Source organism: Rousettus aegyptiacus, unplaced genomic scaffold (genome assembly GCF_014176215.1).
Source record: "Rousettus aegyptiacus isolate mRouAeg1 unplaced genomic scaffold, mRouAeg1.p scaffold_m13_p_3, whole genome shotgun sequence".
NCBI classification, from domain to species: Eukaryota; Metazoa; Chordata; class Mammalia; order Chiroptera; family Pteropodidae; genus Rousettus; species Rousettus aegyptiacus.
Window position 1 is genome coordinate 59,365,520 of NW_023416306.1, and position 27,401 is coordinate 59,392,920.

At 35.2% G+C, this 27,401-nt stretch overlaps 1 protein-coding gene and 1 pseudogene across 1 annotated transcript in view; both read left to right on the plus strand.

The window, feature by feature from the left end:
* The window catches only part of ADAMTSL1 (ADAMTS like 1), an 823,217-nt gene that overhangs the window by 35,882 nt on the left and 759,934 nt on the right, over positions 1-27,401 (plus strand). The window lies entirely within an intron of this gene.
* LOC118600536 lies at positions 6,728-6,846 on the plus strand (annotated as a pseudogene).

Below are 27,401 nucleotides of genomic sequence, written 5' to 3' on the forward strand. Positions count from 1 at the left end.
GTATGACTTTCTCACTTTGATTTCCCAAATCCATGAAATGGGTCTTTATGACCTTCTGCTAACAGTGGTTTGGGCACATCTATCATGGTGGTCACTAAGAGAAAGAGTAGCATATTTGTTAGAATTAGTTTCAGCTGTGACAGAGAACCCGAAGTTACGGTGCTTTAAACAAGATGTATAAATGCATTTCTTTTTCTCATCAAACACTGATAGTTCAGGCTGTTTCCGGCTTCATGATCCCTGGCTTCCTCTTTCTTGGTTTTCTGTGTTGCCTTCAACACACAATTTGCAGATTTGGTGCAGGATGGCTGCTCCTGCTCCACTATGTGACTACATTCCATCCATCAAGAAGGGAAAAAGGGGTAAAAGAGGACCTGCTTCTCCCCTGAAGGACAGTTACTGGAAGCTGTATATATTATATCTGTTTGCTTCTTACTGCAAAATCCTAGTCACATGGACACATCTAGCTTGAGGGAGACTGGGAAATGCAATCTTACTGCAGGTAGATATTTGCATAGGTAAGAACTTAGAGTTCTATTACTGTGGAAGAAGGAGAGAAAGAAAACAAGTGGTAACTAGCAGTCTTGATCACTGTTACAGAAAGAAAAAAGGTGCCTTAGAGATCTCAAGCTCTGCTATTGACTGTGTGATCTTCAGTAGGATCCTTGCTCTGGCTCTCAGTTTCTAATCATTATTTTATTAGTTGATCTCTGCTTCTTGCATAGTGCTGTACTCGGCATGAAGTTGATAGGAGAGGGCATACATAGCATTGTCTTTTTCCTTAAAGACTTATAATAATTTACCTAATGGAAGAGAAAGATATTCTCCTTCCCTGTGCTCACCTTAGACTTTTTAACAGCTCAACCGGTAATGTATCACTGCCTCCACCTATATTTTATAGACTTCCTTTGCATTTTCACAGAGCCCTTTAGTTCATTTCTACATCAGCAGCTTGCACAGTGTGTGGCATGTAGTAAATGCTCAATGAAAAGTAGTTATGTCAAGTCTCTGGACCGTTTATCTCTTTTCCTTTCTTGATCCTAAAGTAATGTGATTTGGGTTCACTTGTAATCTTTACAAAGTTAACATCATTTGGGAAATAATTTAGTTAGGCTAGAAAATTGTTTTAAAGTATACCTTAAACCATTTACTTTTTCTGTGTTCATTTTAATTACCTTTGAAATTTAGATTTTTTAGGCAACTTAGCATAATGCATTAAAAGGGACTTTGGAATTGTTTGGTCCATGTATGTTCTCGTGCTCTGCCAATTTCTCACTCTTTGAACTTGGCTGAGGTTTTAGTTTCTCTGAGCCTTTGTTTTCTCATCTTTCTAATGGGTATTATAATGCCTTTTCATAGATCTTGTGACTGCTTATGTGGAGATAATGAAGGAGAGCGGTGAGCTACACTTGCCAGTTTATTGTTGTTTTCGCTCCAGCATTGTCTGCTTATTTGGTTTCAACTTTGGATGCATTTTGATCTGGAGCACGCTTTGCTGTTGTGTGAAACACCAACAGTGGGGAGGAGAATGGTCTGGGAACTCAGTGCATCTGCTTGTGACCCTTTAATCTGGAGGCCGTTTCCACTTCTGTCCAGTCAATGAGGTTGGAGGGTGGAGCAGCATGGGTGACGTTATCCCAGCTCTGTTCCGTGCTGAGAACCCCAAGAATCTGAGTTCCTTTTTAGAACTCCCTGGAGACAGAAGATTAGCCTAAAGTAAAGTTCCCATGCTAATCCTAGAAACACAGTAACTCACTTTTATATAGGGCTTTATCATGCTAAGGATGTGCTCCTTGCAGCAGGGAGATGGGTTATCTTTACAGATGACAAACACTGAGTTTTGTAGGGGTAAAATGAGCTAACCAGGGGTCACAAAACAAACAAGGGGCAGAGCTAGGCATTGAATCCAAGTGTCCTAATTCCCAGTTCCACTTTATTAGGTGTGTCTTGATCTCCTGCTGGCCTGGGTGAAAGCCAAAATCCAGGCAGGGTCTTAATAGCCTTAGCTAGTTTCTGAAGGGCTATCCCAAGACCACACTCTAGGAATGGGATGGCAAGGAAAACTTGACCCAGAAATGTACTCTTCATATGAATTTCCTTCACTGTGGGTATCAGAAGAGATACTGAATACTTTCCTGTCCGTCTTTCACATTTTTTATCTTCTTGGTCTGTTGTTCAATTGCAAGTGTTATGATCTTTGTGGAAATAAGCCCTGGTTAGTGTCAATGTTCGGTCATCTCCCATCTTTCCATGCTATGCTTTACCTTACACATTCAATATTAGAGCAAAAATCCAGGACTGGCTTTATATATTTAAAGAAAACCTCTTACAAAGCATGTTATCTGAATCATTAATGGCTGTAATTGTGACACAGCAGAAAAATATGAGATCCTGGCACAAGCAATGCTTAAAGTTCAGAGATTCCAAGTTCTAGATCTGCTATTGATTCTTTGTGGAGGTTCCTTGGATTAATGACACAATTTCTCCCACATGATATTTTTTAAAATTACTATTTTTGATACAATTGTATATTTTCAAATTTCAAGTATCTTTTAATGTATTTTTTAAGAAATATGTTCAGTTTTTTTTTTCCTTTGAAGACAACCTTGCACAACATGTAATTTCATTGGCTCAACAGTGATGTCATACTCAAAATACACAGCCTTGTTGCCAAGTTTCCTGGTGAAGTAATTGTGGGTTGGTATTTAAGAAGCCACATCAATTGAAACTATTTCTCATGATGTCACCTTGTGTCAGGGCAGGGGTCCAGAAGATAGGATTCCCTCTGACCTTCAGGGCATAGAAACATGCAATTAGCTCCCTTTTGGCAAAATGCTCTTGAGATAAGTAAATGAGATTAAGAGGTCCATTTGAACAATTCCATTAAAGTACTTTTTAATTTATGATGATTTTCCCCAGTTCTGTCCAACTTCTGAGGCTAAAGTGTTTTTTTTCCTTTTATTATAAAAAATTTAAACATATAAGAGTTGAACATATAGGAGAGTACTGTGAAACCCTTATACCTCTGCAGAGATTCTTCAAATATAACATTTTGCTATGTTTGCTTCATCACATATTTATTCATCTATCCCTCTATATAGATGGAGTTTTTAAGTGTCATTAGACACTAAAGAAAGCTAGCTTTTAAGCTGTAGACCTTTGGAAATTTTAAGGGGAAAATATAGTAAGGCTCTTAGTCTTTAAAAAGTTACTTCATTAAAGGGATTTAAAGATAATGATTGCTTAAGGAATAAAATGTGGCAGCAGTATTGTTGAAATTGAGATTGAAAGTGAATTTAGTAGGAAATCAAAAGAAAATGCCTCTTCAGGAATTCATCATACTCTTATGTCTGCATGTTGTGGCCTGTAAAAGGTTAGACACTCAATTTAGGAAGCATGATATTTAGTGACTTCCTGCTTTTCAAAAGGTGTCACCTTCTGTAGCATCAATAGTTCAGATTGAGATCCAAATGAAAGGACACTAACTGTTATGGCCCTTTATCCCTCTGGCCTAACAGAAATCTTTGTTAGTAGATCCCCTCAAATTTTATTGTTGAAATATTCCCAGGAATAACAGAATTCTATACTCTGTCTCCTTATTTTCCTACTTAAGAGCCAAACTTATAAGAAAGGAATCCTCAGTGATAGCCGGAATAGTCATGCTGGCTCTCACTTTTCAATTCCCCTCAGTGATATTTAGCTGTGCCTTTGACATACTAGTAGATTTATGTCCCACAAATTGTTATTTTTTAGTTTAGTGGAACATACAGCATAAAAACTAGACAAACTTTTACAAAATGTAGTTAAATAACTTGAAAAGAAAACTGAGAAAAGCATGTCCCCTCAACTACCCTGGATTTTGCGAATCGATCAAAAAGTTTTCAAGGTTAATTATTAGTGACACATTATGCACAGAAAAATAGCTCTGGGTAGTTAAAATATTTTGTTGGTCTCTTGATGTAACTCCATATGCTCTGGGCAGCTATAGTTAAAAATGGCTGCTGTCTTGTTTGGAAGATATGTTATCCCTGTGTCTTCCTTCTCTAGTTTTTTTGCCTATGATTTTAAAGCTATTTACTGGAAACATATATTCTCCAAACTCTGAAAACAATAGTGCATATTGTCTGATGCCATTTATGTAGCATTCATGAAATGACAAAATTGTTGAGATGGAGGACAGACGAGTGGTTGCCAGAGATCGGGGAGAGGGAGAGAGGCAAGAGGTAGGTTATAAAAGGGCAACACAAGTGAGCCTTGTGTGGTAAGGAAACTTCTGAGTCTTTTCTGTAGTGGCAGATACACGAACATACACATATGACAAAATTATATAGAATTAAATACACATATATACACACAAATGAGTCTAAGTAATACTATGTACATCTGAGTAAGGTGGTTGAATTATATCAATGTCAGTATCCTAATTATGATGTATTATTGTGTAACATTAAGGTAAACTGGGTAAAGGGTACATGGAGTATCTATTATTTCTTACAACTGCATAAGAATCTACAATAATTTAAAAAATAAAGTGAAAAAAAATTTTTTAATTACTTTCTTTTGGAGGAAAATAATTCTTTTTAAAAAACAATTTAAGTATTTATTTCATCTAGCTTTTTTTACATCTAGCATTTTTACAATTATAATGATCTCTATTGGACAAATTGGAAATGAATTGGAATTAAGATAAAATTTAAATTTTTAAAAATCTCATGGTAGTTTTTACTTATTTTCTATTTTTGATGCACATTTCAGTAGAACAGTCTCAATTTTTTTCCCTTAAACATTTCATAGAAAATAATTTCATAGAAAATAATTTCATATCAGAATAAAAATGAATAAGAAAATAAATATAATACAACTGAAATTTAACATATTTTATACTTTGTATCTCTAGAGAATATACTCAAATTAAATAGCAGTGAATTATTGTAGACCATAAAGGTATGCATATTGATTTCTCATTGATTAAATGCTGAATTTCTGGTATCACGGAATAAAAATTATTTCATCAATGTTAATTACTGATGTGCTCTGTAGAGCCTGATTTTTTAAAGAAAATATTAAACCAATCACACTAATTTTTTAAAGTTTATCTAATCATTAGAGACAAACCAAGCTGAGTCCTGGTAAAGATTGCTGTGGTATCCTTAAAGAAAATTCTAGTACACATGATAAATTGGGGTATTCAGGGTTTTGACAATTTCTGTGACTAAAAGGAAATTATTTTCAGGATTTCAGTTCAATGGGGCTTCAATAATTGATTCTGTAAGAGCGCATGCTGGTTACCCATCCAAACACAAGTGGTTGACTTCGCCTCCAGGTTAGAGTGCTAGATGGTCTTGGTCTGCTCAGAATTCTAAGACATCTCAGTCCTCTGGGTGAGCTGATCCTACATGCCAGAACTAAAGTCAAACAGATTTCTTTCTGATGATTGCACATCTACTAGCCAGAAATTAATGCCTGTCCAATCATGTTTCTTCTCTGTCCTTCTCTTGCCAAATTTTGAACTAGTGAAAAGAAGCAAATTAACCTCCTATTACTGAGTATTCAGTGGAATAAAATCTGTTACATTGTGAGTTTAGTATACAGTGTACGCATTTTAGGAATACAGTGGTCCATCAAGAGTCGTAGGATAGATCCAGATTAAGATGAGTCCAGAAGACATGAATGTATGAAATGAGCACCTCAAGGCACAATTCCTGCTTTATGGGTACAAGTCTGTGTGGAAGACAGAGAAGGAATAAGTAATTACACTCATTGCCGTATCAGAGTGCTAGGATGGAAGAAGTTTATTTACTCGTTGGCTATTTTTTTTGTTTTTGCTTTAACTTTTTCTATTTTTTTAAAAAAACCCACTGATACAGGAAACCATAGGAATCAATTTAATGAATAAGGTGGACACCAACCAAGTCAAGAAATGTAACTGCCATCTGCTCAGAAGCCTCTTCCATGTGCCACATTCTAGTCACAAACCATTCCCTTCTGTAATAAGTAACCCATTATTTTGCCGTTTTGTAACTTTTTTCTTCCTTGTGTTTTCTGTTTTATAGCTTTATCACCAAAATGTGATCATGCAAACTGTGTTTCCATAGATAATATAGTTTTTAATCTTGCCCTTTTAAAAATATATGCCTTTTAGTTTTTATCTGTGTACCCCCATCTCCCACCTGATTTCTTTCTTCTTACAATTTTCCATTATAAAACAGGGCCATTTGACCAGTAGAGTTTCTCTCATTTGGGTTTTGTCAATTGCCTGTTCATGGCACAGTTCAGCTCAGTCCTCTGTCCTTGATATTTCTGCAAATCGGCTATTAGAGCAAGAGACTGGATCAGACTCTGGTTCTTTCTTTTCAGGAAGTCTGTCACTTGTAGCCTATAATGTATTGTCTTTCTGTTTCATGATTTTAGTAAATGTTAATGCTTATATCTCTTCATCCACTGAAAGTTGCAAATGGTGATATTCTAATTTTAGCATTTCTTTTTCATTTATTTATTGGATTACTTTGTCTAAGTCTTAAATTTTACTTAACCTCTAGTGAGAACAGAGTGGGTCAATTACTACCAATTATTATTGGATACTTTTTGAAGAGATATTTTCCCTTATTCTGTTATTTGATTACGTAGTTGTATAGTTCATATATTAAAAAAAAATAAGTGCTTAATATTTTATTTCACAGTTACCAAAATAATGACTTAGTTTTTTATCATCTTTTAAAAGTGACAAGTCTATGGCAATGCTACCCTGAATAAGCCAGATCCTGTCTGATCTTGGAAGCTAAGCAGGGTCGGGCCTGGTTAGTACTTGGATGAGAAACCACCTAGGAAGGCCAGGTGCTATAGGCATAAAAAAATTTTAAAAAATAAGGAATTGTAAACTGACAAGGTTCTTGCAATCTGTGAGGTCAACCAAAGTTTGCCTTGCCTAAAAAATAAAAAATAAAATAAAATAAAAAAATATAAAAGTGACCAATATTTTAAAATGTCATTATGAACTCATGGGTTTAAAGGTATTTTGGTTTCAGTACATTGAAATGTTTATTATTGAAATTCAGATTGACTGAATTCAGATATTTCTCCAAAAGCCATAATTTCTTTTAGTGAGAATGATATTTTGAGACCATAATATAGGCACCAAGGAAAGTCTATCGCTACTGGTCGATCATTGTCTTTTAGTTTTCAATAGACATAGGTAGGAAACAAATGAAAATATTCATTCCTAGGATTAAAATTTCTGGGAATTCCTTTTTATATTCCATTTTAAGCCTCTTTTTTTTTTCTGCCAAATTTCAGACAACTTATATCAACTGAGGTTCATGTTGACACATTATTTATAACTGTATGGTTAATGCCAGTCTCTTTATCAAGCTAATTTGCCATAGTTTGCTATTCTTCTGTTCCTAATTTAGATTTGTCTCTAAGTTACTTAGTAAATATATTATTATATTGACTTTTTAGAGGATGAAAATGGGATTTAGGGAGGTTAAGTACTTCCAATGTAGATTATCGATCTATAATTAGATTTTTACTTTTCTTGTCATCCTACTTTATCTTAGTTTACTTTATCTCAGCTTTTTCTTTCTTTGTAAATTTTGGTTCCTGATTCATAGGAGTCTTTTTGTGTCTTGCTGAGGACTTCAGCTAATTTTCTGAAATATTCTTTTGGTTCCTGTAGTAAATAATTTTTATGTATATACACTTTGTACATTTTCTCCAAATGTTGTCAAATATTTCTTGTTTTGCACAAGTTGGGTTTTTTTTTTTCTGTTTATTCATCCTGGGACAATGAAAAGTCTATCCAGACTTGGTATTTGCCAATATACTGGGTGTGTAGCTTGCTCTTGGCCTTGTTCACTGACCTCTTGTGAACTGTGGGATCTCATTTTCTGTTATACAACCGGAGGGCAAGTTGCTATGCTCTGCTCTTACTGCAGTCTTGTTGAACAGACATTCGTTTAATGTAGCTGTAGTTGTTTGAAGAGAAATCCCCTTTTTCTTTCTTCCTGGTTCTCTGAAACTGAACTGATTACGTTGAAGACTACAATTCTTAGTGTGTACTGGGTTCATCATATCTCCACCCTATACTATCTTGTCATACTGTACATGTTGATTCTACCCCTCCCAGAATGCATGTACAACCAACAGTTCCATCCTTTTTCTGGGGCGTGTGTGTATCTGTATGTGCATTTTCTTCCTGAGTATTATTACAGTTTTTAAATATGTCAGAACAGAAGAACTGAGAGGATGATACAAGAACAGCATGCTGGACATCAGATTGCTTGCTCATGCTATAAAGGTATAGCTGCCCAACTTTCTGATTAGGACTTCCAGCCAAAAGCTGGGCATGCAGGGCAGATGAAATTATTTTTCCAAATTCATTTAGAATGGTGAATGTGCTTTGTTTCAGATGTGGAAGCTGGTATTGACTACTGATGTTTGGTTCTTAGTTTATCTCCATTAATAATATAGTTACTAGAATTTTCTCCCGGAGTCTGGAAATTTGTTATTCTTACTTACTGGAGCTGGTTTGACTTTGTCTATGTATGGATCTTCATAAGGATTTTAGTATAATATGAATAAAGGCTGTGTTACACACTAGGTATCACCATGCCATTTTAAAACCAACATCTGTAAATGAATTTTGATTATCAGTTATTTTGGAAAGATCTTTGAAAGACTTTTTAATGTATTGACAGCTTTTCACTGGGATTTAAACATAATTTCTATAAATGCAGAATGGTATATAACTACTACCGTGACATTTCATATAAAATTTTTTTTCTACTTCAAGTACTGGCTTTTAACTGCATTGACTCATAAAATATTTCTGATGTGCTTCTTTCTTTTGACTTCTCTTTCTAAATTGTGCTTCAGGAGTTCTGTATAATAAAACTTTATTCCCCTCCGATGGCTTCAGACACTTATTGAATTGTATTATTGCCTAGAATTTTTTCTTCACATGTATGTATAAACCTAATTTTAATAATTTGCATAGATACCAACTCTGCATAAATGTCAAAGAATACAGAACAGAAATGGAGTGTTTACTCCATTGCGAGTTAAAATCAATTTTTTTCTTTTGGGAGAAGTGAGCTTTTCAGGAAATAGGAAGGAGATATGTTATTAGAGAATGATATTTGTTAGGCAGTTTTTACCCTTCCTTAGACGGGAACACAATGTGACAGCGCTTCCTGGAGTAGTAAATGGGGATGAGATGTGAGAAGGAAGATCTGAGGTAGAGGAGGCTGACTTTGCCTTCATACCATATCTGGTTTCAGACACATCATTCAGCCATATTCTGATAAACAAAAAGGAATTAGTAAATCAACACCCTTTAGAAGGATTTAAGGTCTTGCACAGTAATATGCTTTCCTTTACACATCTTACTTTTTTTCCAGAGCTTAGGAAATGTACATGAAATTCTGCCAAGTATTAAATGCTATTTATTGTCAAGGAGATCGGAAGAAAGACTTGAGTGCTATACTAAATGAGGTATAACATCTAGTTCTAAAACATACTTTCTGAAAACATACTTCCCATCCACATGTTATTATGTTATTCTTGTTGAACAGAATCGTGTTTTTAGTAAGCTGAATATAGATACTTTTTGAAGTCTAATATTTAAAATAGTAACAAAGTAGAAAATAATTTTATAAAAATTATTTTAGCCATATACAAATTTTTGGTGTTGAGTCTATATTACATGCTGTATTAAAAATCTAAAATGAATTTTTTTTGTAAAAGTACAATCGTGAAAAAGCACAGCACTAAGATGAAAAGTCACAATGCTGTATCTTGGTATATGAAATAATATAAATGCTTCACCTCTATGGACAATTTGCATATTTCCAATAAAGCCCAACCAGGGCCCCAGTTTTGTGAAAGATATAAGCACATAAACTCTTGTATATACACTTTGGAAATGATAAAATGATATAATACAGTACTGCGTTTTGTTAAATAACACTATTATAAAGTATTTGGCATGAACACACATCTTTTTAAAATAGAAGATTGTTAAATTTCTATTTCTTCAGATTCCCTTTTTAATTCTCATGAAAAATGTTATGTTAATTCAAGGGCCAGCTTAGAGTTTCCACAGAATAAGTCCACATATCTAATGAAGTAAAGGCTTAGGGGAACATGTGAAAACAAAGAAAATGCTGGAATTTTCATGTAGGCAGTGTGCATGAGAATGTGTGCATGCACATGTGGCTTTACACACTAAAATTGAGTGATGTGGGGTTATCCCATGTGACACTGTTCAAGTACATTAAATGTGTGTCCTTTATTTTCCTGGGCAAAAGGAGGGGTATATTAATTAAAGGAAGATATATTTTCCACATTTATCTCCTATGAAATGTTCTAGAAACGGTTTACATGCAGAGTCAGTGACCTGGCAATGTCTTTCTCTCAAGTAATAAGGCCAGGCTGTGTTTTAGTTGCTGATTTAGACCAGTACGTTGTAAGGCCCACTGGGGTTTCACTTGGTTTCAGTGTTAAATGTCCTTTATTTGGTGCTGGTGCTTTTTCCTTTTAAAGTTTAGATTTAAGTCCTCCTTACGTACCTAACGACCTAGAGAAAAAATAGTGACAATCATAGATGATAGTAATAACCTTACCTTATTATACCTTTGGGATGATCTTGTTCATCAGCCTTCAGCTCTTGGCTAATCTTCCAGTGGTGTATTTACATGGCTGCTATACATCACTTGGTTTTTAAGACTGATTTTTTTGTTATTGAATGTGGCCCCATCTTTCCTCAGGCCCCATTTTATGCCATCATTATTTTCTACTTCAATTAACATTCAACCATCTGTCCAATTACCTCAAAACAAACAAACCATGAGAGCCATCTTAGACTCTTCATACATGGGCCCATTATATCTTATCAGCAAATCCTCAAAACTATCCCCTCAACTTTTTACCCTGACCACCTTGTTAGCTGTTATTTGGAATGTGGCAATATCCTCCTTACCTGGTCAAGGTATCTACATGAGTATCTGTGCCAGTTCTGTTTAAAATCCTTCAATAATTCATTGTTCTCAGGGTGAAAACGCAACACTTGGGCATGGAGTACAGGCCTCGTGGTGACCTGTCCTGAGCACCTTAGACAGCTTGTTTCTTTTCCTCATCACCTTGGTTTTATGCTTCTGTGGTTCAGAGCTGTGTAGATGTTCAGACTGCCACACTGACCTCCCTTCCGGGCCATTGTCTCATACAGAGAATGACATTCCTGTCTAATCAGACATTCTCCTCTTCATCCTTCAGGTCTCAGACCCTGTATCATCTTTTCCAGGATGTTGTCCATGGTTTTACTCCCCTCTGCCCCTTAGATTGGATTAGGTGCCCTTGTGCTCCACTGATAGATACCATGTACTTAATCCTCTCTTTGCAATTTTCTATTGCCTGAGTGTACCTCTAGCATTGCACTGAGCAAAAATGATCTGCTATGTGTCTTCCCTATGAAACTCCATGCTTTTTGAGGGTTGAAATAAAGTCTAACGTGTCTAGTACAATTACTGAAGCATAGAAAATGATAAGTTGAATGATATATATAATTATAGATATGCCGTGCTTTAATGCTTTACTGAACATTTGCATATATATTTGCTGTTTAGTAAATTTGGTTACTAGTACATGTATATCTATTTGCACACACACACATGAACACATAAATAACTAATTTTGTTTATATATGAAGACTTTGATTTTTGAAATATGACCTACATGCCATTTGTTGTGTGATGGGCAATCAGGTATGAGAAAATGTACCATCATAACATTATCCAATTAAGTTTTGAGGGAATGGGGTAAAGGTGCAAAAGTGTAGTCAAACAAACTGCCAAGTATTCTTTGAACATTAAAATAACCTCTGGAGCCAGCTATTGGCTTTGAAGAATAATGCCTCATCTTCTCATCTGACAAGAGCAAATTCCTTAGAATCTCCAAACTAGTGACAAATTTGTTTTGGCTCATTAGCCTCCAGATGACTGATAATTATCAATGCTCATTTAACTCTGATTTTAAATGGCCTTTTAAATCTAGGATACACACAGTCATGGCTAATTAGAAGTCTTAAGAGTTTTAAAATTGATTCACAATTAACCCATGAATATAAAATTTTTTAAAAGAGAAAAATCCTTAATCTACAAAAAACTTGTCCTATTACTGGAAAGGTAAATATTTATGACTTTATTAAAGTAATTTTTTCCCGTATCAATGGCTGTTTTTGAAGTGTGGCCAAGCTTTAGTAGCTCTACGAATTTAAATGGGGTTTCTATTCAATTTTGTCTTATAAAATTTACTTATGTTTTAGTGGTTCTTTTGCCTGCATATTTGAATATGCCTGTCCAAAAGATACCCTTTAACTGCTTAAACATGATCTTTGATCAGGAGGATGTCATCCTTTTGTTGTGTAGTTTATAGGGGACAAAAACAATTCAAAGCACAGTATCTGTGCACTTTCCTACATGGATTACAATCAGAACTAGGTTAGATCTTCCTATGTCCTCCATATCCTGTCGTATTCTATATCTTCTATCTTTTCTTGTCTTTTTATGCCACATTCTGGACAGTGTTTTCTGATTCTTCTTTTTCTTCTTTAATCTTTCAGTTCACTGGTTCTCACTTGTGTTATCAAACATGGCTGTCGGATTTTACTTTTTGACGTTTGTATTTTTTATTTCTAGCACCCCACTTGACTCTTCTGAATCCATCTCTGCAACTTTTTGTGATTCACTGTTCACTGGAGATATTTTCAGGCTTGTCTTTTATTTCATTAAAGATAGCACTCAGTTATTTTGATAATTTTTTTAAATCTAAAGTTTCTGCAGGGCTCTTTCTGATTTCTTTCTTTCTTTCTTTCTTTCTTTCTTTCTTTCTTTCTTTCTTTTTTTCTTTTTCTTTCTTTCTTTCTTTCTTTCTTTCTTTCTTTCTTTCTTTCTTTCTTTCTTTCTTTCTTTCTTTCTTTCTTTCTTTCTGCTTGCTGATTTTGGCTCATATTGCCATGTTTCCTGTGGGCCTTATTAATTTTCACTACTTATGGTCTATGGCCATGCCACCCTGAACAAGCCCGATGTCTGATCTTGGAAGCTAAGTTGGGTCAGGCTTAGTTAATACTTGGATGGGAGACCACCTAGGAAGACCAGGTGCTGTAGGCATAAATAAAAATAATAAAATTAATTAAAAATTTTTTTTTACTGCTCACGTGTTATCAGCTTTGGAAAGTGCGTGAGCCAGCTTTATGGTCTAGGATGAAAGTGCCCATCTTCAAAGATGCTTTGCATTTTCTTCTGCCCAGCACCTGGGACACTCTCTTCAGAAAGCACCTGCATATATTAATGGCTGAGATTTCCTGGCCCACTCAGGCTGCTGGCATTCAAGGTGCAGGTCTAACCAAGGTCCAATCTGTGACCACACCTGTTCAGATAAGGCTCTTTTCATCCTTTTTCTCCTGCTCTGTACCAAGACATCTTTCTCTTCAGTCCCTGGAAGCTGATGGGAGGTGGGCAGCAGGGTTCAATTCCAAGTTATTCTTACCTTAGGATGTAGCCATTAGGGCACTCATTTAGTGTGTAAGACTTCCCCACATGGGTGGACTTTAGCCTTGACTTCTGCAGGTCAAGAAACAAAAGCTCAGGGATGAGGTATTAGGATATACTCTTGGGCAAAAGCAGCTAGATCCTCCTACAAAAGAAAAAAGGCACAATTCGTGGATAAATCACACTACTTATATATTTTCTATACCCATAATTTTATACTTTAACGACAAGTCAGCTTCCAGTTATACACATTCACTACTGATGTGGCATTAGTTTTGTGATTAAGCCTTGAAAATCACACAGCTTTCAGTCAAATAATTTAAATATCTGTAAGAGTTATGGTGCTACCAGGCAGGAGGACTATAAATAGAAATAAGAATAAAATCAAGCAGGAAATAGACTAGCAAACCAAGCGAATGAACTTGCAGGCTCAAGTCAAATGACAGAATCAGTTAAAAGTGTAACTTGCCTACAATACCACTGCATTTGTAAGGAATGAACTGTTTAAAGGGACTCACCTGTCTCAAGTTGCAGGAGCATTCAGCCTCATGGCCAGCTTTCAAAACTCCATCAGAATAAGCAGTGTCAGTTTATTGCCACTTTCCACCGAGATGGTGAAGCCAGTTCTTTGGGGGTTGGTATAATCATTTCCTTAGAACAGAGTTTCATTTCCTTAGAAGTTCTCAACACTGGCTACATATTACCATCAACTGAACAGCTTTGAAAAGGAAAAAAAATCATCCCCAGAGATTCTGAGTTAAGTGGGCTGGATTAGAGTTAGGCTTTGGTCATTATTCTTTTCCTTTAAAGAATGTTAGGTGATTATAATATGTAGTCAGGACTGAGAATCTCTTCCTTATTGGGTGTGTCTTTAACCCTTAAAATTTAGCATTAAATATGTATTTTTAAAAATACATTGTATTAAAATTTTGCATTGCATTTGGGAATAGGCTCTATATGTGGTTAGTGTTTAAAATTGTTGTTAATGTTTAAGAGAATTTGATGTTATTTAATTGATTAACCTTGCGATTCCAATTTAAAATGTGTAATTAGTTCTGGATTTGAGATGTTTAAAATTGAAGGATAATAAGGTAATTCAGTTAAATTTATAGACAGAATTGGACTATTAAAAAAACTTGAGAGAGATCATGTTTATGTCTAATTGGCTAGGTTTATTAGGATTAATAACCAAGGAATGTTTTGCATGTTAGTCAGGCTTTTGAAGTTTGCAAACTAAAAATAGCATAAATTAAAAAAAAATGCAGTTTGAAATGTTTAAGGGGTTTAATAACCTAATTTTGTAAATGAGACCAAATGCTAATCAAATCCTCCCTAGAAGTTTATTTTAAATATATGTATTTGGTTTATAATAATGATATTTATAGATATTTATAAGTTCACTTTAAGTGCTAGAACTTTTAACTTATAACTTTAGTTAATGAATATTATTTTGAAAGCAATCGCAGATGGCCTCTTTTGGTATGTGTTTAAGAAACATTCTCAAGAATACCAAAAACTTTGACAATTGCCAGGTTCCTGTGATTTTATTTTTTGTTTACAAAATTAAAAGGGTATTTTTTTTTCCCTATTTACAAAAGTGACACACACTCCAGAATGCAAACACATGTAAGGAATAAAGTGAAATTCCCTGATTGCAGTTGTTAGCAGTTTGACGTATCCTGCCTGATGACTGATGGATTTCACTAATCTATGTATCTTTATTTCTGTTATTATCTATTAATATTTGATTAAGTGGGATATGACACGTACTGTTTTATAACCTTTTTCTTTTGATGGACTCTTTTGGGCATTTATTCTTATAGATTTTACCTATAAAGATTGTTTAGTATTCCATTATAGAGATTTACCATATTTTATAAGAGCAGGGTACCAATTTATGCTATTTCCAGCTTTTCTATTTTAAATCTTACTGTGAGTAACATACTTGATTTTTTACACTTAAGCACTTATGTGACTATTTCTAGAGAATTTATTTCTAGAAGTGGAAATTGCTCTGTCAAATTACTCTCCAGGAGGAGGGCAAGATTCAGAGAAATAAATCTGTTCTTTTGATGGCAGTATAAAAGGAGATTCCACGGGACTCTTCTGAGGGATAAAGAGTTTTATTCTGATACTCGCAAATCAGAGAAAATAGCCTTTGGTGTGAACAGAAGACATACTCTAAGGTGGGCAGAATAGAGCAAGGGTTTTAAAGATGAGAGTCAAAAAAATGGGTTGCTAGAGAAACAAGATCATAAACTTACATCATTCGTTTTCTGACTGGTGGAGGCAGCTGGGCTTTCAAGGGTCTGCTGACTCAGTGGTCAGCAGGTGGGGTTGTGGGATAAGAATAGTGGGTAGTTTCTGTCGACTCACTGTCAGCGTGTAGAGTCACTGGGGATGGCCAACAGTTGAAGTCGTAAGACATGGTCAGCAGGGGAGGGATGGGTCACAAGGCAGGGGACGATGCCCCTATTTCCCTTAGAGTCTGCAAAATAAACTAGTAAAACAAGTTTTGTGGTAATATGGACAATGCAGAGTGCAGGTCATCAGAGACAGAGTTTAAAAACCTCTTAGTCACTCCAGTAGGGTCAGAGACCAAATTGCAGAAAGGTCTAGATGTTTGGTCACAAAATTATGGTATTAGAATCCTCAGAAGTTAGGCATTTTCAGATACTTTAAAACTTTTCTTCCTTTTGAAATGAGTTGGTGGCTACATTCTAGTTCTCGTTTAGGCTATGCACTAGTGGTAAGAGTTTGGAGGCCAGGATCAAAATTCTGACCTTAATCTTATCCGCTTTTATTATTTTAATTGTTACTTAAATTCTCAATTTTCTCATTTCTTGAGATGATGATAAAATCATTTTTGTGAGAGGATAATTTTGGGAAAGTAGTAGAATGAAGCCTAATTCACGAGAAGAGTTCAGTAGTATATACTTATTTTCTTTATATGTGAACATGAAGAGATGGAATTCAGTTAGTTCCTCCTGGTTCCACCACTCTGAGTTGCTTAGGAGATTGGGGCACAATTTAATTTTTCAGCATGTGCTTGAGTATTCACTCTGATCTCTCTCTCTCTCTTTTCAAGTAGCTGTTATTTAATAAAACGTTGAATAAAGTAAAATAATCACCCTATTTACTACAGAAGCGTCTTACATGTTTTTCATGATTGAAATATATTTTCTTGGTGTTAGAACTTCCTTTGAAAAGATAACTAGCAAGAACATTTAAAATAGTTACAACAGCATTTCTTTTCCTTCATGTATCATAAAGTACAAATGGACAGATTTAACCACAGGGAAAATAAAACACTTTACAGTTCTGAGTATTGCAAAAAGAGGTACTTGGACTTAAACATAAAGGTAAGAATTAGTTTGCAATATTTAAGACAAGGAGGAAATTGATTGAATGGAGAAACATTTTGCCTTATTGAGTTTGAGTAGATGCAACTTAGTGAAAAGAATTTTTCCTCTGCACTTTACATAAAGTGCATAATTGTATATGAGATGCTGTAATCTCTAAATATCACATGAGAGGTAAATTTAGAGATCATATCCATTCCCTTCATTTTGTAAATGAGCAAAATGAGAGACTCAGGATGGTTCTCTTGTACGTTTGATAATTTCTTTAAAGAGAAACACCTGAATTTTTTTGTTACCCTGAATTGCAGACACCAACTTCTTCATTTTATACAAGAGGAAACATACCTGAAGAATCTGAAATGCTTTGGCAGTGATAAACCAGAATCCAGGCCTACTCTTGTTACAGTGTTCCTCTTACACCGGTCAACACACATGCTGAATGGGGAAGAATAAGAAATGATTTTATACTTATCATCCTGAAAATTGGGAAGGAAAATTTAAAATCAATTAACATGTACAGGAAAGCAATTGACCAACAAGTAATCAGTTCTTTGTACACAGTTTTGTTTATTCTTGGATATATCTTGGAGACTCTAAGTTCTTGAATGCAGAAAGGTTTTCAGGGATACATTTTAAGGAATATTAGAGTGCCAGCCTCATGTTCTCAAGTGTTTCAATGTAAGGTAAATTGGTTGTTAAGAGACATTTCTTTAACCACCAAGCTGTAGTGATTATTGTGCTTAGGGACTCAGCTGCCGGCCCTCTCTGGTTGTCCATGTGGAGGGAGCCCCGTTCATTCCGCTCTATAGTCCTCATGCAAGTCCATGAATTTGGGAAGAGATACCCAAAAGAACTAGTTCTGAGTAATACCTGAGTAAAAAGCAACAGACATAAATGGAAAACTCTATATGAACAAATAGCAGAAAGCAAGAATGATCCGTATCCATTATCATTGTGTAAATAAATGTTCTTTAGTCTTTATTTTCAGTCACCTGAACTTTTCAAAGAAAAGACGTGCGTGCGAGTTAAGACTATGGTGAATTTAAAGAGGATAGATGAGGAGATCCATTTGAAATTCTGCTCGTTGTCCCTGCAGAGGTTCGAGTTTCAGGTGAGCCCTTCCCCTTTGCCTGTGCTAGCAAACCCTGAGAGTGTGGCACCGCAGCACAATAACTTATTTCAAACTCCAGGTGTGTATGCAGTACCAGCGTTTGGCCTTAAAAAAAATTTATTACAGATGTCTGGAATTGAGACTGTTGACTAGGTGCAAACATTACCTCATACTTCATTTGACACTAGCACAGTTGGGGGGAGATTATAAAAGTAAATAAAAATGTGCTAAAATGTAAATGTGTGCTATTTCTTTAGCAAATTGGGTTTTCTTGTTATGGCCATTTCAGTGTTTTATGAGTCAGATAATAGAAATCCTGAAATTAGGTACAGATTTACAGCTTGTTAGGGGAACAGGTCCCACTAATCCATTGAATATTTGATACTCATGGTCTCTTTCTTGCATTTAATGAGAATAGCTTCTTTTATGTGCTGTCTCTTTGAGAGTTTTCAGATTCTTTAAATTTTGACGACAGGCAAAAGATGGACAGTCTTGCATTGAGAGATCTAAAGCGATGGCTGTAGTGGGTACATCAAGGCAGTTGACACAGAATGGAAATCTTGTGTTCCTGTCATGTTTTCCCATCCCGAGGGTAGGTCTCCAGACAGTAAACACCATCTTGTAATTATTTTGGAGGGCCAAGGAGGCAGAGCACAGAGGACAGTCAGTGCACTTCGATGATTACCAGCAACAAAAAGTGACTTAAAAGGAATTAAATGTCATAGTAATTCGACATTATTGTCATGTTACATAGGTTGAAAAATGATATGTAGATCTGATCTGTACAGCTAAAGCCAAAATGACTTAAAAGAATTATTTGTGGATGAGGGAGGTGCTTGGAATATTTGGATCATTTTGGACTTGTAGACTTAGCATGTTTGTAATAGGTTACTAAGCAGCCTTTTTAAAAGGCTGGATAGGAAGAGCCTATCTTGGCCAATGAAAGCACCTGAAATATGCCCATAGAATAATCTGGTTGTGAAAGAATTGATTAAGCATTAAATCTTTGTAGAAGTCAGCTAGCAACATGCTCATAATGGTGCCAAATGCCCTGCTTTGGGAGCCATTGCAATGCTTTCCTGTCTCTGTTCCCAAGGTCAGTAGAATCAAGTTCCCTAAATGTGTTTCTTGACTGTTGGAGTCAAATGCAGACCTAATCATCAAGAGTTGAGACAAGTAGCTCTTGAAAGAGCTCTCATATTGTTCATTTTCCTGTAATACCCACACATATGCATGCTTATTTGGGCTAAGACCCCATTCCAGGATCCCACCTTATTTCTGCATCTTTCTTGTAATTAAATGGGCTATGACAAATGTGTTTTGGTCCACTAAAGCAGTAATTGAAAAAGTGCACTCAGTTCAGTTTTGGGATTTTTGAATTTGTATCGCCCGGTCGTTAATCACCAGTTCTACTATTCTGACATTTATGGCTATGTTTCATCTGGGAAACCATGTGTGGTTATAACTGGGAGTTGGCAGGTGCAAGGAAAGCTTAAGTGAAGCTTTATTGGCATTGTTTTATGCCTCAAGATTCCTTTCAGAGAGTGAAATAAGAAATATTGACTAAATTGGGAGAACTGGCATGTTCAAGGCCTGTTAAAAGTGTGACCTGATTCTGAGTTTATATGTTACTCTCCATTGACGTCATTGCTGTAGTGACAAATATAACATTGGGTTTCAGATAATGATTTTTTAAATTTTACCCCAATATTGATTTTTTCCCCCCCTCAATGAACAGTAACCAATTAATGCAGAAGTAGAGATCAGTTGGCCCCTAACTGAATATATTGAAAATTTTCCTAGGGATTATTATACTGATGTGAAAAATCTCAAGTGTTCAAACCATTTTATGTGTTATGAGTTATATAATTCTTTTATATAAAATCCCTTATCAGTCTTTTTTTTTTAAAAAATCAATCTATAGGATGGGATGGTCAAGAGTACCGTCATTTTAAAGTAAGATATCTGGCTTCGCCTGCTAAGAGGAGCCAATTTGATATTAAGTTCTGTTAATGATTTAACTTTTCTTTTGCTGGTGTCAGCATGAATGTGATACTGTTGTCTATTATTGGTGAGATTGTTACCTTTTTTTCAGAGGGTAAGAATAAAAATATAAAATGTATGTTAGAATAATGATTTTGGTTTTTAACGTAAACTATGATTTTGTACTTCATGTGCTTATTTGTAACAGTTTCATCTTGGTCTGCTTCAGTGTCTCTTTTTTCCCCATTATTTTCTACTAAAATGCTTACTTTTAGACTCCTCCCCCCCCCCCCCAATTGCTCTCCTCTTCCACCACATGAAATTAAATAGAGAATAAGAAGATTTTGTTGGGGAGGGTTTTTTACACACCTCAGCACCCAATTTTCACCTTTTTGGGAATGAAATGGCTCTCATTAAAAATGAGTGGTTTATTTGAAATGAACTTATGTATAATAAACTTATTTCTAAAATTTTCTTATTTATTATAAAACAGTTGTGTTCAGTGCAGAAAAATCAGAATACAAAGCAAAGAGAACATAAAACCCACCCATAAACTCAACAGCCAAACTCTGTCATTGATAACTCTTTAATATATACCCTTGCAAATCCTTGCCTTGATATATTGTATGTATAGTATTTTAGACAAACATAAAAGTAGATCATACCATATATAATGTTTTGTAACTTTTAATACTATTCTGTGAATAATTTTCAGGACAAAAATAGACTTGCACAACATCATTTTTACAGACTATTTCATTGCTTTGCCATTATTTATTTAACTAAGATCCTATTAATTTGACATTTTGGTTGTTTTAAAAATCATTGTATTGATTTAAAATCACTTAAAAAGTCATCGCACTTTTTTGGTAACTACAACTTTTTGCACATTAATTTCTTAAAAATTTTTCAAAAGTAAAATTAAAAGCCATGCATACTTTAAAGATTTTTTTTTTTGGCAAGAATCATACACCAGCTTACATTCCATGCAGCATTAAGAGCACCCATTTTCCTGCATCTTAACAACAACAAAAAAATATTATCACTTTAAAAAATATTTGCCACTTGGATAGGTAAAACTTTTAGTAGATATTCTTTTATTTCTAGAGAAAGTGGTTATTTTTTTCATGTTTATTGGTCATTTGTATTTTGTTTAGCCTTTTTCTAACTGAAAGAATGAGTATCTGATTTTTTCTTTGGCATAAGAGTGTTCAAAATCAATGTAAAAAATTTCTTGATGTGAAAAAAATGTAGTTTCTGATTATAAATTAATATCAAGGCAAAATAACTGTATTTAAGACACAGACCTGGGTAATGAAAAGTAGAATTATTTAAACAAAACCTTTTTCGGGATAGGAGAGGACTATGGGGACCAAGCAAGAATGACCTTCAGATTTAAGGTTTACTAAAATAAGTATACTTTTTCAAAGAAGGAGACGTAAGTTGCTAACATGGCACATAAAAATTATCTTGTCTATAAACTTATCTTTTATGTGACAAGTTTGAGCTTTCAAAGAGTTAGGGAAATAGCTCTCCTCTTTGGGAGATTGTGTTGACCATTTATGTAGTTGTTATTACAAAAGTGATTTAAACATTTATACATGTTATTGATTTTCAAAAGTTTATATACTTTACCATTGGGATGTTTGGACTTATTTCATTCTGTTTTTATTTGTTGTGTCAATGAATTTAGGCAATTAATTGCTGTAAAATAGTAATTAATTCATGCCAAAACTCAGTGGCCACGAAATATTACTTTATAAGAGGAACTTTAAGATCTATGATTCTTTCTCACATTTTTTTTGCAGTAGATTTATATATCAAAACAGATGTGATTGCACATTTCATTGGCCTCACCTTGAGTTGAACTCATACTTAACTTTTGGGTTGTCACATTTAATTATTAATCCCTGTTTTCAACAACAGAAAGAGCCCAGAAAGCCAGATGATATTTTTAAAATGGAGTATTGAGAAATGGTTATAACCATTTGCTTACTTCTACGCTGAGCCAGGTCTCTGGATAATACTATTTTGCTTTTGAAATGACATGTTATCAAAGGACTGATGATTGTATTATTTCTGTCCCAAACTATGACTTCAGTTTTCCACTCTTTGGCATATTAGATATTATCTGCTACACCAACTTCAACTGGTAGGAAGCTTGTAGGCAAAAAGAAGTATGTCCTTTATCAATAACTAGGATCCTTTTATCAAAAATCTCAGTAACAAAGTAGATAATAATACATTAAAATAAAGAAAACATTTACTTTTGACAGAAAATCCCAAATACTTAGCTTCATTAAACTTTTTGCTAAGATTTGGTTTTAGTATATAATAAAGGGTATAGGCAAAGGGTATATGGAATTCCCAGTAGGGAAGCGGGTCTGAAAAGTGCCTAGTAAAGAGGTTCTTTGCCTCTGACTGATTCAGGGACAGTGGAGTGACTGCCTCAGGAGTCAGCTGAACTGGTACTGAGATCCCAGTCCCCAAAACTGTAACCTTTTCTCTGATTTAAAATGGCAGGTCTTCTAAGGGGCGAACGGTTATGGCATAGTTCATATCTCCAAGATTCCTTCTCTGAATGGTCCCTGTTTGAGTAACTACAATTTCTACTGCACTGCCTGAGACCCTTAATAGAGATTATAAGTAGCAACCTGAACATCTTTGATTTTACTGATACAATTTCACCCTTGTATGAAAGCTAAAGTTCCTTCTGAATTTTGCAGTTGTCTTTTTCCCTTCCTGTACACATACATACTTGGGTGAGTTCTGCTTGTTAGTATCATATCATGTAACAGTCTGAACCTGGGCTGTATTGTAAAGGAAGAAAATGTTATATTTATTGAGTCCTTCCTCTGTGTCAGGTGCTTTTATATTCAAGAACTCCTTGGATTCATAGTTAGACTGTTTCACATGCATGTTTGAAGTTTCATGTAACTTCCTGTACAGAGTGAAAGGTAGTCTAACGAGTAATTCAGCCACCTCATGAGGAATTTTTGCTTACTCTTGAAGGTGCTTCCATGAGAACACAGACAGGCCTCTACATCTCTAGTACCCTGCCTCACTTCCTTGCCCTTCATCCCCTGCCATTTCTCCCCTTTGGAATGGAGACCCTCCAACCACTAAGGGCTCCATGCTTGACCTCTCACCCCAGGAGAGGTCCAGGTAGTATGTTGCCTTTCCCTGCCCAGCTAAACTGATGTTTATTTTTTCCCTATCTATGGCATAAAGCCCCACTTGCTAACAGGATGTACATATTGGGCATACAAAGCAGTAAAAAAGATCCCTTTCCTATACTTCTTTTCCAGGTTATCTTTCCCTGGTTATATACCAATCCCCTGTGAAGAGGTTAAGGGGAGGGCAGAGGTAATGGCTGGAGCGCTGTCCTGAGGGTCAGCAACCTGTAAAAGTTTATTCCTATCTGCTGTGTTGTCTGTGATTCTCATTTGTTTTAAAAGTGGGTACCTTCTAGTATTTTGTTGCTTGTAAAAGATGTTTAATGCCATTCATATTATTTAATCTCAGCTGACCCTTTAAAAAAATGGTTTTAAAACTTTCATCAGTGGTATGTTCACTTTGTTTCTTTCCAGAAAAAATATTTATGCTTGGTCTCTTTAACTTGTGGGAAGTAAATGTTACTATCTTGTCTCATTAGACTAAGAGATCACACTACTAGGGAGCGAAGGCAATATTAAAACACAGGTTAGTGCAATTTCAAATGTCCTGCTTGTTATGTTATCCATGCTGCTATCCTACATTATAAATAGCCCATTATTGAATTTGAAAATCAAATAGAATAGAAAATTGTGAATCTGGAGGGAGGAATATTTATTTGAATTTACATATGATAATAAGTTCACTAACTAGTGGGCTATAAATAATATAATCTCTCCAATGCTATATTCAAAAGATGACAGAGGCAAATTATACATTCTTCTCATCATGGGATTTGTTTCTCTAGAGATTTACATAGTAGCTCCTGAAGGAAAAGAAGGAAGATCATAAAAAAATGTGGGTAGGTTATCTCCTTGGGTGGAGTTGTAAGAGTTATGAAATCATGCAGGAGAGTGTAGCACACATCTGGCCTTTTATGAAGTTAGGGGAAAGTGTGACATTCATTCCTATTCAACATGTTAAATTACATATTTGGTCATGAATTATTTCTCTTTCATTTTAAAGATTTTTTTCCATGTGTGTTTTCTAAGAATAAATGAGTACCCGGAATACACTGGGGAAGTAATGAGTGAAGTTCATGCCTTTCAGATTGTCCATAAATAATATAATAGGAGCCTGTCACAGTTCAGAATACTTTTCAAACAGAAATTCTTTGGCTATTCGGAAATGTGTTTCCATTCATATGTATTGGTCATAAGTTTCCATTTTGGGGCAGTCTTTTCCAGTCTAATGAAAAATGACAAGATTCTATTGTTAGCAATTTCAACTTGGTCACCATTCACCTTTCTTTTTGTTAAATTTCTTGCAGGAATTATAGTTATGCTTATTAATGGTAGTAACATGAAGGATGGTTGATTCTTGAAATTTTTGTCAATCTAAGTGCTGCTTGGCTTATCACTTTTATTAATGGAATTGACTGCTACATTCTGCAAAGTTTGTTAGGTATTTTCAAATTTCTGTTGTCCTGAGCTTCGTGACTAGAACTGTGCACCCACATTTGTGGAATTTGGATATGCCTCTGTTAAATGGTCAAGTCTAAGATATTCCTTAAAATCTGGGTCTCCATACTGGAAGGAATCATATGTCCTTGTCTTATTAACCTTCATCTGTTTTTGAGGGATCAGAGAGGTCTTCAGAAACAAACTTACATTTGGATGAATTTTTTTAATTTGAATTTTTGTTTCTGTTTTTAGGCATATAACTGTATTTTTCACTGTGATTCCGTTTATAGATTCTCTACCTTGGCAGAAATAGCCTTTAAAATTTTTAGAAAATTTTTTTTCATTCCATATGGTTGGCAGGGGTGATGCTTAAAATATGCAGCCTCTGGTTCATCAAAGGCACTAACCAGTCTGCACAACCACTGTGACCAACTGCAAGGGACACTGGCTGTAAACAGCCGGGGTGGTGGTGTCCGTGTTCAAGGGTTGAGTGGTTGCTGGTTGGAGATATTTGTGTAGCATCTGTCTCAAGTTTTCTGTTCTTTTGCTTTTTTTACTAACTGCACAGTCAATATTTATAGATCACAGAAAATGTTGACAGCGAAACTATTGCACTCGTCACTTAAAGTGATGCTGATGAAAGAGCAATTAGGAAATAGCTTCTGTGTCATTTTCCTATAAGCTGGTGGTAATTAGATGGTTCAATGCAGTTCAAAAATGCATTTATTAGATTTTTGGTGTGTCGTTTTACTTTCGTTTCATCCTCCTGTGAGTGCGACAGACTTCACTAATATTAATTTTCAACATTTGTACATAACGTATGAGAGTTAACTACCTTGTATTTAAGATAAAGTTAAAATAGAGAGTAAATCTGAATGCTTTCAGGTCAATGGTAAATTCAGGGTCAAGGTTTAAGAGAGATAGTTTGTTTACAATCCTGATTTTTCATGTTGCTCTGAAGTCCAGGCATGGGCTCTTCTAGTTAGACGAGAATGTTTGTTTAAACATTTTAAAGTGATTTATTAAAGTAGACATATCAGTATTTTTTCTATGCATGTGAAATCCTTGAGAGATTACACAATTAAAAAGGAAATAGTTGAGACCTCGCCCTTTACAGGACTAAAATTCCCTTTAGCTGAAAGCACCCTTGGAGAAAGAGATTCACCATTTTTAAAGAGGAATGTAGTCTGTTTATGTTTATTTTTTCTCTATACCAGAGATTCTTTCTGACATTCAGAAGGTGGTGCTTAGCATACCTAGGGAATCGCAAGCTCTTCTCCCTCCATTTTCTTCCTTAACAGAGAAAGAGAGACAGAAGTTAATTAAGGGCCAGCAATAACTTTTCTTTTAGATACATTTTGCATGAAGTACTTACATCTCCCCTTTCTTGGTTAAACTACAGGACCCAGCTCCTTTCCTGCACTTTCCTTCTGAAAGGCAAGGAAAGAGACGATGGGAAAGATCACATTCAGGTATTTTCTGTTAGGTCTGCCCAAGGCATAGAAATAATATTTCTTATGGGAAATAGAAAGATAGTCTTCAAATATCTTCGAATATCTTTGACCAAATAGATGCTACGAAGAATATTGTGTTATTTCTGCTGGCAAAAAAGGGCAGCTATTAAAATACAAGGCAGATAGATTGAAGTAAAGAGTTAAAATGAATCAAAAGACTCAACAGGGAGGAATTTGCATTTTTTTGCACAAAAGGAAGTTAAATACTTAAATATTACAGTAGTATTGCAAAACCCTTTTATTTAGATTAATTTGGAATAGTTTGGTCTGAAGGAATGAAAATACTGAAAATAAAATTTTAAGTCAGCTTTATTATTTTAAAGATTATAGTAATTTGTTTTAATTCTAACTTTTTATTCCGCTAATGCTAATTCCTTGCAAAATTGTTTCTTTACACAAGGCATTCAGGAAAAGGCCTTGCCAAGAATTCTTAACTTAATAGAAGGTATACAATTTATAATTAGTAGTATTTATCTAACAGGAGTTAGAGTGCTAAAAACTTAAACTTATTACATATGACATAGTAGATAAAAGTGCTGGTTCTGAAATTAGGTTTAAATCCTGGCTCTTCCCCTACTGGACTTTGGGCACTGATTTAACCCATCTCTGCCTTAGTTTCCTAACCTCTAAGATGATATGATATGTGTCGCTAAGTCACAGGGCTGGGGTGAGGACTGAAGTCGTGTAAGTGCCTCAGAAGAGTGCCCAGCCCAGCGTAAGTGCTCTAAAAATGTGAGTTGCTATTACTGAGTAAAAATCTGTCTTTTTGTACTGGTAATATTTTTAGCATTTCCATTCTTATGGGTAAACTTTAGTCTCATATATGTTAAAATCACATTCTAAATTACCAGTGTCCCAAGAGTTTTTCAATTTTTTTTTTTAGCAAAATCTTTTGCTAACTTCCTGTTGTGTTTTGCCTGTCTCCCTCTCTCCATGCACCACATTCCTGTCTTCATTAAGGGACCAAACACGGTATTGTGATGATGAGTACAGACCTTACCTTGTTTTTCACTCGATTGCTTTTACTTCCCTGGCACTCAAACCAAGATGTTAGACAAGATGGGTTTGGGGATAGCAGAGACCCTTTTAGTATAAGGTGAAGATGAAACTGATTGGGCCACAATGTTATTTTCACTTAAAGGAGCTGCCTCTTTTGTTACTTGTTCAGAACGAGCGCTGAGGTGAAGATTAAACACGGGGATCACTGGGCAAGGCAGAATTAATTCCTGGAGAACTTCACAGCACACTACACCATAGTTTTGAAAGGTCAT